Below are 16,836 nucleotides of genomic sequence, written 5' to 3' on the forward strand. Positions count from 1 at the left end.
ATATATATATATATATATATATATATATATATATACAACCCCTGGCAAAAATTATGGAATCACCAGCCTCGGAGGATGTTCATTCAGTTGTTTAATTTTGTAGAAAAAAAGCAGATCACAGACATGACACAAAACTAAAGTCATTTCAAATGGCAACTTTCGGCTTTAAGAAACACTATGAGAAATCAGAAAAAATAATTGTGGCAGTCAGTAACGGTTACTTTTTTAGACCAAGCAGAGGAAAAAAATATGGAATCACTCAATTCTGAGGAAAAAATTATGGAATCACCCTGTAAATTTTCATCCCCAAAACTAACACCTGCATCATATCAGATCTGCTCGTTAGTCTGCATCTAAAAAGGAGTGAACACACCTTGGAGAGCTGTTGCACCAAGTGGACTGACATGAATCATGGCTCCAACAAGAGAGATGTCAATTGAAACAAAGGAGAGGATTATCAAACTCTTAAAAGAGAGTAAATCATCACGCAATGTTGCAAAAGATGTTAGTTGTTCACAGTCAGCTGTGTCTAAACTGATGACCAAATACAAACAACATGGGAAGGTTGTTAAAGGCAAACATACTGGTAGACCAAGGAAGACATCAAAGCGTCAAGACAGAAAACTTAAAGCAATATGTCTCAAAAATCGAAAAAATGTACAACAAAACAAATGAGGAACGAATGGGAGGAAACTGGAGGAAACTGGAGTCAACGTCTGTGACTGAACTGTAAGAAACCGCCTAAAGGAAATGGGATTTACATACAGAAAAGCTAAACGAAAGGCATCATTAACACCTAAACAGAAAAAAACAAGGTTACAATGGGCTAAGGAAAAGCAATTGTGGACTGTGGATGACTGGATGAAAGTCATATTCAGTGATGAATCTCGAATCTGCATTGGGCAAGGTGATGATGCTGGAACTTTTGTTTGGTGCCTTTCCAATGAGATTTATAAAGATGACTGCCTGAAGAGAACATGTAAATTTCCACAGTCATTGATGATATGGGGCTGCATGTCAGGTAAAGGCACTGGGGAGATGGCTGTCATTACATCATCAATAAATGCACAAGTTTATGTTGATATTTTGGACAATTGAAAGGATGTTTGGGCATGATGAAATCATTTTTCAAGATGATAATGCATCTTGCCATAGAGCAAAAACTGCAAAAACATTCCTTGCAAAAAGACACATAGGGTCAATGTCATGGCATAGGGTCAATGTCAATGAGCAGATCTGATTTGATGCAGGTGTTAATTTGGGGGATGAAAATTTACAGGGTGATTCCATAATTTTTTCCTCAGAATTGAGTGATTCCATATTTTTTCCCTCTGCTTGGTCTAAAAAAGTAACCGTTACTGACTGTCACAATCTTTTTTTCTTGATTTCTTATAGTGTTTCTTAAAGCCAGAAAGTTGCCATTTGAAATGACTTTAGTTTTGTGTCATGTCTGTGATCTGCTTTTTTTCTACAAAATTAAACAACTGAATGAACATCCTCTGAGGCCGGTGATTCCATATTTTTTGCCAGGGGTTGCATATATATATATATATATATATATATATATATATATATATATATATATATATATATATATATATATATATATATAATTCTTTGATCCACTTTAAGAAAATTTTCCCAATAATAATACGGCGAAGTAACATACAGATTCCCTCACGCACGCGGCAGGCATCCGTTGCCTTTGCAACGGTTTCTGGCGGATTCGACTGTGCTTTTTTTTAGGCCTGCTGCCGCCGGTGCTGCTGCTGGGTTACATGACTGGACTGACAAAATATTTTAATAGGTTCCACGGCGAGAAACTAAATTTAAATCCAATGACACGCTAATTAAATATTGGAGAGTGGTTCTACAGCGAGGCCGACCAAAGTGAGAATACTTTAAAACCAAGTCGTTAAATTATTTACTGCACCTCCCTCCACCTTCTAAAAGCCAGTTAGCTGAACATTTGGTGAAAACCGAGGACAGGATTTAAACTCCGAACGTTATTTTAAATTCAAGGTGGAAGAAATTATACAAATTTGACAGTTCTGAAATTAAAGACCTTGACTGTCTGAAACTTGTCTCGAGTGAATAACTAATAAGCAAAAAGCCACAATTTTGAGTCTTTAGTTTTGTTTTATTTTTATATATTTTGGGGCATTTTTGACAAATGGACTTTGTTGTTTTTTTCTTACAAGCAGCAGTGATCTGCATTATGGCATAAATTTGATTTATTTAATAATTTAATGTTACAAATCTGTAAAACAACTGAGGGGCATCGTTTATGGCAGAAATGAAGCATTTTGATCATTTGAACTAAATGATCCAATTACTTGAGAAAATGACTTTTGAACCACTTGAAAAACTAAATAAAATAATTGATAAAAAAAAAAACCCCACAATTTCTGAAACCCTTGAAACATGAAATGAAACAACGAAACAATAACCCCAGAAAACGATTTGCTGTTTCAAAAAGCACAACAAACATTTTTTTTTTTTTTTTTTATGGATTTGCTTTTGTGAGTCTGAGTGAATAGAAATGACAAAAATAAAATAAAAACGTCAATTCAGAAAATTAATCACAGGATTAAAATGTTCAAAAATATTAATGGGATTTGGTGAACGGTGGAGAGTCCTTAATTCAGAAAGTTCATCACTGTTTCAAATGTGACAAAAAAAAAAAAACAACAACAAAATAAAGCAGTTCTCTCAGAACATGGTTGTCTAGTCCAAAAAAAAAAAAAAAGAAAGAAAGAACGAAGAAGGAAAAAGAACAAACCAAAGCCTTGAAAATGTAAATGAAACATTTGCTTGAGACAAAATCATCTTTCAAAGCAGAATGCATTGTTTACATAAATAGTGAGTGTGCTTGTGCTCAGTTGTGTGCCTGTGGCTGTGTCAGTCTTAAAATGAAGTGTAGTCAGGCACCGACCTGTGTTGGTGCATTGCTATCATGATCACCAAAAACCTGAGCTAAACCTGAGCACAGGACTTTCCTATTACATACCTGCAGGAAAGGACTAGGTTTCAAATTGTGAACTTCTAGGATGCAGATCTGTGAGGGTGGGAACAGACCTCCACTCGCCAGAAAACCTCTCACTTGAATCTGCTGCACTAGATTCCAGTGCACCCTGGTTCTTAGAGTGCATAACAAAGACACTCAAAGTGATTTATTTCATGTTATGACCAAAAACATGCCCGTGACTAATTACAAGTGCTGCCCAGCACTTAGCTTATGTTCCCTTTAAATAGCAAAGTGGAGTTGGACACGCCCTCCCCAAAACACATTGTATATGCAAGATAGAGTCCAATTTCTTGCAGTTTTTTTTTTTTTTGGAATATTCAAAATCTTACAATGGTGGTTTGGTTATTCCTTGGTTCTAAAAAAGATTTATTGATTCTAAATGAAGAAAAATGAAAAAAAAAATTGCTTCAGAAAATATTCACCATTTTGAAATGCTCAGAAAGCTATATAAAGCAGTTGCCTCGCAAAATTCTTGTCCAGTCAAGGCTCGAATCACAAAATTCAACAAATGCTTCAAGAAATTAAGCATTGTTTTGAAATATTCAAAACATTTAAGGAAACTATCGCTTCAGAAAAACGATTCATTGTTTTGAAACACTCAAAACACTTAACGAACCTATTGCTTTAGAAAAAGATTAATCATTTTGAAACACTCAAAACACTTAATGAACCTATTTTGAAACACTTAAAACATTTAACGAACATATTGCTTTAGAAAAAGATTCATCATTTTGAAACACTCAAAACACTTAATGAACCTATTTTGAAACACTCAAAACACTTAATGAACCTATTGCTTCAGAAAGATTCATCATTTTGAAACACTCAAACCACTTAACAAACCTATTCCTTCAGAAAAAGATTCATCGTTTTGAAACACTCAAAACTCTTAATGAACCTATTTTGAAACACTCAAAACACTTAACAAACCTATTGCTTCAGAAAAAGATGAATCATTTTGAAACACTCAAAACACTTAATGAACCTATTTTGAAACACTCAAAACAATTAACAAACCTATTGCTTCAGAAAAAGATTCATCATTTTGAAACACTCAAAACACTTAATGAACCTATTGCTTTGAAGAAGAAAAATTTTTTTTTTTTTTTAACACGCTCAAAACTAGCTCAGTCTCACATTTTTTTTCTGTCCTCCCGTCACGAAATGATTCAAATTTTCATGACGGGTTTTTTTTAAACTCACTATTGCTAACCCTACTCCTACCCCCAACCCAATTACGTGCAGCTATCACAGAATGAATTAGAATGAATTTGTGCTCTCATGATGAAAATTTTGCACTTTTCACGACAATATGATGGACCAATAGATTAATGTATATTTTGTGCTGCTGAATCACGACAATCCGTGAGGCTGGGTTGCGTAAAACACATGAATGGAGTAATCTAGCTCAGTGGTTCCCAGCCTTTTTTTTCGGGACCCCCTACTTGCACCTAAGAAAGCCCCCCCCCTTCCCCCCCAAAAGAGAATAAAGTGATTCAGGTTGAAAACCAGAGATGCAGCTGATCGTAGCCCACCCAATAATAAATTTGTATCTACGCCCCTGTATTGGTGGTGGATAAATTTCATCTCACCAGCATCAGGAGCAATAAAATGTATTGAAAACGGTAATAATAGTAATATTACACCACCATGTCTCCAGTGCCTCCACATTCTTTGTCCTGAGGCAGTTTCAAAGCATTTCTTCATCTTGCTTCCTCACCCTGAAAGCCTAGTTTGTAAAACTGCACCAGCGCTGCACACAGGAGCACACTCCCACTCCACCTCCCAGCCTGCCGAGAGCACTTGAAAGCAATTTTCTTTTAATCAAGTTCACTCTAAAGGCCCCTCTGACGCCAACCTCAGCAACACTACCATTTAGTTCAGTTTTTTGTTTTGTTGCGTCTCGCTCTACATTATATTGATTTCTTCATGACTACTATGAAATTCTGTTTACTGACATAATGTGAAGTCACTCTGAGTTTATTGCTCCTTCTCACGATGTATCTTTTATATGAATATCTGCATATCTCAGGGCAAAAAAAAATGTCAGTTTATGCGTTACTGTGTGGCAGTCCGCAACCCACCATGAGACATTTGTACTGCAGCTGACATTGGCTGCATCGTTTCCTGACGCCTCCAAGGCAAAGAAGTTTCTTCTGTATCGTATTACTGAGGCACATATTTCATACACACTTAATAGTCAATGACCTTGGGTGTGATGTAGTGCCGTGCATGTTAATGTTGCCCTACTGCATTATTAATTCACTTTGTGTTTAAACAAGAGCACCTTGTGACTGCAGACGAGCCGTACGTCGCATCAGTCAGTGCAGCGGAGACGGCTTGAAATGGCGAATATTGAAAAATATTCATATTGATCCAAACAGGCAAAACTACGATGGAGTTTTAGGGCCACATTGAATTATTATTATTTTTTTTTTGGACTTCTAGAATAAAGTTGTAATATTAGGAGAAAAAAAGTCGGAATATTACAAGAAAAAAGTCAAATATTATATTATGACTTTATTCTCGTAATATTACGACTTTATTCTTGTAAAATTATGAATTTATTCTCGTAAAATTACGACTTTATTCTCGTAAAATTACAACTTTTTTTCTTGTAAAACTACGACAATTCTCAAAGTCTTAAAATTACGACTTTATTCTCGTAATATTACAACTTTATTCTCAAAGTCTAAAAAAAAAAATTCTATGTGGCCCTAAAACACCATCGTACAAAACAGCAAGCTATCATTCACGTTTTGAGAATGACATCTTTTGGCAGTCGCTAACATCACAATGCAATGCTAATGGGTAATGTTAGCATGACTGAATGACTTGTTTGTGAGCATTTTGTTTGAAATACCTGTAATAATATGGCTTTTCGCAGGGTTATTTGGCCTAACAGATCATCGATGAGGTGTGTAATGTAGTCGTTTTTTCCATTTAGTGAAGTGCTGGCTTACGCACAGAAAGCCACAACTCCTAGAGTGCTGCGTTCGCTACGTACACATGCAGAGCCACCTATATACATAGGATTGTTAATTCACGGTTTTAGAGTATCCCAGAATCCTTTGCGCGCTGGGGAGGGAGGCTTGATAATGGCTCAGCTTAATGCAAACTTTAACATTGAAAATGCCATAGACATGCTAACGCGCTAGCATCGGCCCCGTTTTTTAAGTTATAAAATATATCTATCAACTGTTTCAGAAGACCATAACAGGTCGGCAGGTAAATATTACTCACAGACATATACGCTTTAGGGTTTTAGCAGGAAAAATTAAGATAAAGCGAAATAAAACAAAGAACCAACTAAGCATCAGATTGAAGATCAAAGCACTGCTTCACTGGTTCAAGGTTCAAAGCAAAGCCGCACTGCAGAAACAGTTGATTATACAGACCCGCTGCAGGGTCTGTAATCAATGTAGAGAAATTATCATTTTCCTGACAAACACCCCAAAAACAACAGCCACTCTGAAGGACCGATAAGGGAATCGTTAAGCCAAAAGGCTACTGATGTCGATGGATCGAATAATTTCTTAAGGATACCCAAAAAGAACCAGTTCCCGACACGCAACACTAACATCAACACGTTTTTTTGATGTTCACGATTATCTTAGTTAAACACCTAAATACATATTTTGGTTGAACTCACCTCCATAATGACACAATGTTGCAAACAAGTTGCCACAAACACTTGTTTACACTGACAACAAAATCTTTGCCTCCCCAGCGAGAACGTGATTACGTGCAAGATTTGACACTGTAAAGGCGTATATATATATATATATATATATATATATATATATATATATATATATACGAGGTCTGTCAATAAAGTAACGGTCCTTTTTATTTTTTTCAAAAACTATATGGATTTCATTCATATGTTTTTACGTCAGACATGCTTGAACCCTTGTGCGCATGCGTGAGTTTTTCCACGCCTGTCGGTGACGTCATTCGCCTGTGAGCACTCCTTGTGGGAGGAGTCGTTCAGCCCCTCGTCGGAATTCCTTTGTCTGAGAAGTTGCTGAGAGACTGGCGCTTTGTTTGATTAAAATTTTTTCTAAACCTGTGAGACACATCGAAGTGGACATGGTTCGAAAAATTAAGCTGGTTTTCAGTGAAAATTTTAACAGCTGATGAGAGATTTTGAGGTGATTCTGTCGCTTTAAGGACTTCCCACGGTGCGAGACGTCGCGCAGCGCTCTCAGGCGCCGTCATCAGCCTGTTTCAAGCTTAAAACCTCCACATTTCAGGCTCTATTGATCCAGGACGTTGTGAGAGAACAGAGACGTTTCAGAAGAAGTCGGTTTCAGCATTTTATCCGGATATTCCACTGTTAAAGGAGATTTTTTTAATGAAAGACGTGCGGGCGGATTGCAGCGTCGGCTCGCAGCCGCCGCGACGCTCCGTCACAGGAAAAACACCTCTGTTGGAAGCCTTGAGGACAAGTTGGAACATCTCCAGCTGATAAACAATTTCTCATATACTCACTCCACTGAAAGCCATCAAAAGCCAACTGGATTTTAACAAATGGTTATCAACACGGAGGTGTTTTTCCTGTGCCGCCGTGCCGCGTCGGCTGCGTCCCGACGCGCGGACCCGTCCGCACGTATTTCATTAAAAAAATCTCCTTTAACAGTGGAATATCCAGATAAAATGCTGAAACCGACTTCTTCTGAAACGTCTCTGTTCTCTCACGACGTCCTGGATCAATAGAGCCTGAAATGTGGAGGTTTTCAGCTTGAAACAGGCTGATGACACTGCCTGAGAGCGCAGCGCAATGTCTCGCACCGTGAAAAGTCCTTAAAGCGACAGAATCACCTCAAAATCTCTCATCAGCTGTTAAAATTTTCACTGAAAACCAGCTTAATTTTTCGAACCGTGTCCACTTCGATGTGTCTCACAGGTTTAGAAAAAATTTTGATCAAACAAAGCGCCAGTCTCTCAGCAACTTCTCAGACAAGGGAATTCCGACGAGGGGCTGGACGACTCCTCCCACAAGGAGTGCTCACAGGCGTGGAAAAACTCACGCATGCGCACGAGGGTTCAAGCATGTCTGACGTAAAAACATATGAATGAAATCCATATAGTTTTTGAAAAAAATAAAAAGGACCTATACTTTACGGACATCCCTCGTATATATATATATATATATATATATATATATATATATATATATATATATATATATATATATATATATATATATATATATATATATAAAGTGGAATCCAATCCAATGAGTCAGTTTTTAAGTGTATCACTCAAACAAATGACTCATTGGACGAAATCAATTCATTTATGGGCAGGATTTCCATCTAATAAAGCTATTTAGCACCGACTCAAATAAAACACATCCATACAAGATAATGTAATTTAATTTAGTTGGGACTACATACTGTATATTTATTAGGTGGAATCCAATCTAATGAGACAGTTTTTAAGTAAAACAAATGACTCATTGATGAACTCAATTCATTTATGGGCAGGATTTCCATCTAATAAAGCTATTTAGCACCAACTCAAATAAAACACATCCATACAAGATAATGTAATTTAATTTAGTTGGGACTACATACTGTATATTTATTAGGTGGAATCCAATCTAATGAGACAGTTTTTAAGTAAAACAAATGACTCATTGATGAACTTGATTCAATTATGGGCAGGATTTCCATCTAATAAATATATGTAGTCCCAACTAAATTAAATTATCTTGCATAGATGCACTTTATTTGCATTGAGGCTACATATATTTATTAGATGGAAATCCGGCTCATAATTGAATTGAGTTCATCCAATGCATCAGTTTTTTGAATGTAGCAGAATTACAATAACAGCAAAATCTTCCTCAAAAAAATGTGAGAGGGAGTTTTTCCTTACCACTGTTTGCTCAGGAGGGTTGGTAAGGTTAGACCTTATGCTTATGAAGCGCCTTGGGGTGACTTAAGTTGTGAATTGATGTGAAATAAATTAGTTGAATCTGACCCTATTTTAACTTACCATTGAAAATTTCCTGATTGTAATTCCGCTGCAAGTTTAGACCATTGCAATTTCAATGTACCTAGGAAAAACAGTATACAGGAAAACTGGCGAATGCGGGAAGTTCTCTTCAGTCAATCTGTTCATATGAGTGCTTCTTGCATGAGGCTCATTGTTTGAAGGTTTATTGTCTGCCCAAACTGCCATCACATTAGCAGCAAACACTTCCCTAAACCAATACTTTCAGACCTATACGTTGGCGTTAGAAATCACAGTAGCAATTTCCATCAGTTCTATTTCCTAGACTGACATTTCATTCTTGACTTTCCTCCTGAATCTCTCTCTTTCCAGGTCACGATGTCCCACAAAGACATTTTGACGTGACTGATCTGCGTGGGCGCCAGAGCTCCGACATGAACAGGTGAGTCTGGTGTCTTCACTCAGAGATTAATAACGATGAGTGCCCAGAACGACGGGTGGAAGCCCAAAGTTAAGATTAGCTTTCATGATGTGAGGAGCCTGGCGACATGATGGGTGATCCTTATAGACTCTGTTAACGTGCTGTCCAGCAGGTGTACACTCGTCGAGTCCAAAGGTTTCACTTTAATATTAATGACACATTTACTATTCATTGACTTTATCCGTATATAGAGGGAATCTTAAAGTGCACAGTGGGTGGATACTAAAGCGGATGCACAGCAGAGATGGACAATCAGCACTCTATAAAATAATAATAAAACTATAAATCTTGGATATAAGATAGACTCCTCTATGAATTTTAAAGTGTCACATATGTAGCCATCAGCAAAGCCTAACATTTCATAACCACTTGTCATGACATTGCTTCGGGATGGAATCTAATAAGATTTTCTTGAATAAGTAGCATCAACGCAACTGTTTTCTAAGTCCGATACAGGACCCAAGATCTTTCAGTGCTGCTACAACTCCCCGTGGATTGGATGCCAGTCAGTTTCTTCCAGTCACCTACAGGTGGGTGGATGAGATGACGCACCCAAACAGATAGCAAGTGGGGGAATCAAACCCAAGTCTAGAACATTGACATTGGTAACCCATATCCCCATCCCACTGGGCTACCTGCATTTGGAAAGCAGTAACATATATTTACAGGTATTACAAGTACCACTTCCTCTTCTCTGTCTTTGTTGCAACTTCTCAGCAGATGTGTGAGTGTGTGCAGAATTAATAGAAAGCATGCCAGCATTGATAAAAGGAATCAATAAGCTTGGAGGCACACAATTCTGATTGATCGGACAATTTGAAACAGAGTCTTGATTCCCATCCCTAGCTGCACTAATCCAAAGTGCTAACAGGTGTAGGCAGAATTCTGTATTGGCCGACCGCATGAACTAATCCGCTAATCGCAGGGTCCTGATGGTCAACAGAGGGCATTACTGCTGTTTAATCAAACACATCAAAATCATATATATATATATATATATATATATATATATATATATATATATATATATATATATATATATATATATATATATATATATATATACACTCAACAAAAATATAAATGCAACACTTTTGGTTTTGCTCCCATTTTGTATGAGATGAACTCAAAGATCTAAAACTTTTTCCACATACACAATATCACCATTTCCCTCAAATACTGTTCACAAACCAGTCTGAATCTGTGATAGTGAGCACTTCTCCTTTGCTGAGATAATCCATCCCACCTCACAGGTGTGCCATATCAAGATGCTGATTAGACACCATGATTAGTGCACAGGTGTGCCTTAGACTGTCCACAATAAAAGGCCACTCTGAAAGGTGCAGTTTTGTTTTATTGGGGGGGGGATACCAGTCAGTATCTGGTGTGACCACCATTTGCCTCATGCAGTGCAACACATCTCCTTCGCATAGAGTTGAAGAGAACACCTCTCCAATGTGCCAAACGCCAGCGAATGTGAGCATTTGCCCACTCAAGTCAGTTACGACGACGAACTGGAGTCAGGTCGAGACCTCGATGAGGACGACTAGCATGCAGATGAGCTTCCCTGAGACGGTTTCTGACAGTTTGTGCAGAAATTCTTTGGTTATGCAAACCGATTGTTTCAGCAGCTGTCCGAGTGGCTGGTCTCAGACGATCTTGGAGGTGAACATGCTGGATGTGGAGGTCCTGGGCTGGTGTGGTTACACGTGGTCTGCGGTTGTGAGGCTGGTTGGATGTACTGCCAAATTCTCTGAAACGCCTTTGGAGACGGCTTATGGTAGAGACATGAACATTCAATACACGAGCAACAGCTCTGGTTGACATTCCTGCTGTCAGTATGCCAACTGCACGCTCCCTCAAATCTTGCGACATCTGTGGCATTGTGCTGTGTGATAAAACTGCACCTTTCAGAGTGGCCTTTTATTGTGGGCAGTCTAAGGCACACCTGTGCACTAATCATGGTGTCTAATCAGCATCTTGATATGGCACACCTGTGAGGTGGGATGGATTATCTCAGCAAAGGAGAAGTGCTCACTATCACAGATTTAGACTGGTTTGTGAACAATATTTGAGGGAAATGGTGATATTGTGTATGTGGAAAAAGTTTTAGATCTTTGAGTTCATCTCATACAAAATGGGAGCAAAACCAAAAGTGCTGCATTTATATTTTTGTTGAGTATACATATGTATGTGGAAATGTTTCAATATATAGTTTATTAATGTTAAATTTTCATTAAATATAATTTTGTTTTCTTTTTCATTTTGCTCACTCACCTTTTGGACCATTCAGGTTTTTAAATCTAGACTTAGACTTTTTTTTTTTTTGTATTTTCTATTGTATTTATTTGTTTGATTAATGTCTTGTTTGTGTTGGTGTTTCATTGTCTTGTCTTTGGATAACTGCTTTGTAGATGTCTGAAAGCACTAAATGATTAAATTATTAATTATACTTCACCAGCTAATCTGTCACCTGGTATCTTAAAAAAACAGATAATAAGGTTTGTAGCAAAAAATGAAAAAAAACAAAAACAAAACTCGTGATTATAGTCAGGTATCGCTTTGGTGTTTTGCAACAGCGGTGCTTAACTGATAGTTTTAAAATGCTACCGGTGCCTGAACCACTTTTTAAAACATTATAATTCAATGTTTTGCTGCATGATAAAAAAATTGCTTTTTATTTCTAGAGCAAATTTGAACGCCAAATTGAACAATATATCAACATCTTCAATATATAGACATAATTCATAGAACGTCACATAAAAAAATATAACCCAGTTACAATAATTTTGCATTGCATAAAATTTGTCATAAATGTCTTGAAAAGGAAAAAAACACATATGATATAATGATGTGATATGATAACTTATATTTTAACATTTCAGACATAAATAATTATATCATTTTGAGCTAGTGTCGCCAAGGGAAACAATCAAAAGCCACATGGAATAAATCAAAAAATATTTGATTAACATTTACAGAGTTTATAATAAGCCCCTTTCAATGCCTTTAAGGGCTTTTACAGTTTTTATTATGTAAAATATATTAATATATTATCAAAGTATTTCATTCCATTGTTAAGTGTGTTTGAATTTTTAATATAAATGATGTTATACTTTATTTATAGTATATTATTATAATTTATTTATACTATATGGATTATAGAGTGACAAAATTGCACAGAATGGTGAGAATATTTCAAAAGTTTGAGTTTCAATTCAGAGTACTGAGTAATCAACAAAAAACTTTACCAGAACAAGCCCCGAAGACACCCCATGGATCCGCCCCTTAAACACTCCACACAAATGCCAGTTTCAAAGAAGATTTTATTCAGTTTAAATTGTAGTCAAATTCAAAGCAGTCATGTGGAACAATGACATTGTGAGTTTCACAATAAAAACCTTTGCAGTCATTCTGGCCCAGGTTGTACATTAAAAAGCTTTTATTGTGAAGTACATTTAGCAACATGAGCAGTGATGCCGGTAACGCGTTACTCTAATCTGACCACTTTTTTTTAGTAACGAGTAATCTAACGCGTTAATCTTTCCAAATCAGTAATCAGATTAAAGTTACTTCTTCAAGTCACTGTGCGTTACTATTATTTTTGCATTGTGGGTCGATAGCAGCATTAAACTTGGTCCGTGGGCAGGAGGTCGGGGTTCGACTGAACTGCACACTTTAAGCGAGCTGTGAGCTTTTCATCCGCGGTTTTTTGCAGCTGCTCGACTCGTCCTCACCTCTTAAGGCACGGTGATCAGCACACCTGCACTGAGCTTTACAAAGACATTTTTATACTTTTTTTCCTCCTTTATTTAGAATTCTGAGCTGAGCCGCTCCGTATCGTCTCGTTAAAAACAGCTGATCCTCCGCGACGCGTCAACAACTAACACTATTTTCCACTCAAATGCACCTAAACTCTCTTTCTGAGGACCACATGATGTGAAAACGCAATAAAACTTTCTTACCTGTAAATCTGGTCCTGTTTTCTGCATAAATAAATGTTATCCATTCTTTGTGCTCAAACGCCAAAGCAGGGGCGAATCCAGAAGGAATGGGGGCGTGGGGGAGGGATGTGCCCCCCCCCACAACACCCCTAGATTAAAGGTCCAGTTTTGAAGCCGTTTTTTACTACAACTACTAATATTGCTTAAAATAATAATTTCGACAAGTAAAATGTTTAGAGAGAATTTAAATGTTAGAAAAATGTTAGAATTTAATAGTTACGTTTATAAACAATGTAGGTTCGAAATTGCAAGTTTTACTGTTACAGTGCTGTCAACAGTTAAATATGAGGTCAAGAGAGAGGTGTTTATTTTACTTTTTATAAAACAAGTATTTATTGTCATTGAAGTCAAGAAAGGGTGACTATAAAGTGCATTTTGGCAAAACAGGTATCATTGTCATGTTGAGGTGGCAGAGGGTTGTTGTTGGCAGCTGGGAAAAGTAACTAAAAAAGTAACTAGTAATCTAACTTAGTTACTTTTACAATTGAGTAATCAGTAAAGTAACTAAGTTACTTTTTCAAGGAGTAATCAGTAATCAGTAATTGGATTACTTTTTCAAAGTAACTGTGGCAACACTGAACATGAGTCACCGGAGACATTAACAGATAAAAAAGACTGATCACAGCACTTTTAACTTTACTTTCATCATTAAATCGACAATTAAGAGGACTTGGCGCTCGTTGTCCGGTTTAAATGCAACCTTTGGATGATGCAAGATATTCATATTTTGTTTGATTATTTAGTCTGTTGATTTGATTTGCATTCTCACTGGTCATGTGTGTACTCAGGCAACAATTTGGTGATGAACTGAGGAATTCTGGATTGTGATTCAATCCAGTAGATACTGATGGCAAAGGAACCAGATTTTGGTGGCTACACACGATGCATCTTAGAGAAACAATCTCTTTATGTGCCTGTCACTTTAAAAGTAAAGAAACTGCTACATGCCACGCCCCCTTTCTTCTCTCCAACAGAACATGTGAACGTGTCACAAAGAGTGTAAACAGGCTCAGGGCGGAGGGGGGGGGGGGGGTCACTGATGAAGCAGCAGTTAAGATATGGACTTCTGTAACATACGTCACATATGTCTAAAACGAACTGTTTCAGGTTTAAGTTTGCTCATAGCAGGGGACTTTCTTCATGCACGGACATACAAGTCTGTGACTTTGAGTAGATTTAGCATGAAATACAAATAATATTTATGTTGGCAAAAACATCATGTTCACAAATGACCCCCTTTAAAGACGTTTTTCCACATTTTCTTTACGATTTGTATTAATCATATTAATTATGTTTATTTTGCACAGCGCTGTATAAATAAAATACATTGAAAAATAAGCAAACATAACACATTTTAATGAATGGACAGAAATAAAATTATACAACGAAAAGTAAGTTAATGAGATGTGAAAAAAAACTAAATGAGTGTAAATTAAACAATGTAGCAACCTCACATACAGTAATATGATACTGTAATAAGAAACGGCTCAAATAAATAACCGCTGAAGCCACTGGCAATTAAATATAATGTTTTTATCTGAAGTTAATCGTGTATGCAGGGCTAACGATGAAGTTAGAAATTACACCCTAACAAGCTCCCTAATGTGTTTCAATAAAACTCCATGAAGAACCACTTTAGACCGCACGCATAGTGTGAACTTTTCCCAATAAACATGAGAAATATCAAACATTAAAGCAGATTCCCCGCAAAGCCCAGCTCAGATGGAAAACAGAGTCAAATCTTGCAGCACTGCCGCAGACTTCAATAAGCAAGACTACTCGACGCCCTTGCTTCCGGTTTGTATGTTCAATTTTCAGTTTTCTGCAGCGCAGGAGCGTATATATTTTCAAGTGGGAAAGTGCAGCGCTGCAGAAACTGCGGCGATTACTCTCACTGCCTGTTTGGAATCTAACTGCTATAATGATGATATCCTGGGCTCAGGCTGCACAGCCGTAACTCACAGATTTGCACTTCAACGCTTCTCCAAACTGCATCAGCACAAGATGCAGCCACATACGGTCACGTCCACACCTTAATTGGACAGGGACACGTTTTGTTGAAATTTTGCATCTGTGCACCATCGCAACGGAGGCAAAATGAGATACTCAATCAGTCGTTAGTCTTCTTTTGAGTCAGAAATGCTAAATAAATGAAAATGAACTAAAACTAGCGTGCCAAGGGCCCTGTGTGTTACCGGCTCAATTAAAGTCCAAAGCAAATGGCCATTTTCAGCATAAAAACATCCACCATTTTTATACTAGCAAATCTTCACAAATAATTTTGGGACAGGAACAATGTCAATGACCAACATTGTGCCCTTATTAAATTAAACAAAAGTTATAGGACCTTTTTTGAGAAAATTGAGTCCAAATACCCAAATTGATTGTTTTCGGCATAAAAATGGCCGCAATTTCCAAACTAACTCATCTATGGCTTTAATCTTTTGACGTGAAATATGTCAACGACCCATATTACGCCCATGGCAAATTAGAAAAAAAGTTATCAGACCGTTTTTGAGAAAATTACCTTTAAGTGCTCAAAATGGCTATTTTCAGAATAAAAATGGCCGCCATTTGGAAACGAGCAAATCTATGATTATTATTTTTAGACGGGAACAATGTCAATGACACATATTACACCCTTGCCAAATTACAAAAAAAGTTATCAGACAGTTTTTGAGAAAATTACCTTTAAGTGTTCAAAATGGCTGTTTTCTACATAAAAATGGCCGCCATTTCCAAACGAACAAATCTGCAAATATGATTTTTACACGGGAAAAAAGGTAAATGACCAATGTTATTCCCTTGCCAAATAAAATAAAATAAAATGGCCACCATTTCCTATCGACTGGTAACCTAAAAACAAACAAACAAAAAAACAAGCATCTTGTTTTTTATTTTTTTTACTTAATTTCGAACTTTTGAACACTGATTAGAGCCTTCTTATTTCTAGAATGGAATCAACTTACTTTAAAGTTTCTTGCCAAGTAAAATTATGGAGTTGCATGGACAATAATGGGGAGGAGAGAAGTGAAGGAAACCACCAAGACAATATTGGACAGTAATGGGCAGTAATGGTGTTCTATTATTAAGTCAATTTGTCCTCAAATCCAGTATTTCTTCCTTTTTTAAGAAAGCATTCCTGCATTGTAGACTAGACAACTCTCTAAAACTGAATGACTGCACAACAAGCAGACTAGTGAGGGAAGCCACCAAGACACCCAGATAACTCTGAAGGAGTCATAGGGTTCTTTGCTTGTGATTGGAGAAACTGTGCATAGTGCAACTTTTGTTGGTTGCAGTACCAGTTATTCAGTTTCACGGTGGAGCAGCACAGAGAAGAATGTTTTTCCAAAGAA

The 16,836-nt window shown here is 37.0% G+C and overlaps 1 long non-coding RNA gene across 1 annotated transcript in view; it reads left to right on the plus strand.

Annotated features, from left to right (window-relative positions):
- LOC117504142 overlaps positions 1-16,836 on the plus strand; it is a 110,762-nt gene that overhangs the window by 17,408 nt on the left and 76,518 nt on the right. Inside the window, exon 2 of the long non-coding RNA XR_004558731.1 lies at positions 9,365-9,434. This is a non-coding gene — a long non-coding RNA (uncharacterized LOC117504142). The remainder of the gene's footprint in view (positions 1-9,364; positions 9,435-16,836) is intronic.

The sequence above is a fragment of the Thalassophryne amazonica genome, chromosome 22, assembly GCF_902500255.1.
Source record: "Thalassophryne amazonica chromosome 22, fThaAma1.1, whole genome shotgun sequence".
Classification (NCBI taxonomy): Eukaryota; Metazoa; Chordata; class Actinopteri; order Batrachoidiformes; family Batrachoididae; genus Thalassophryne; species Thalassophryne amazonica.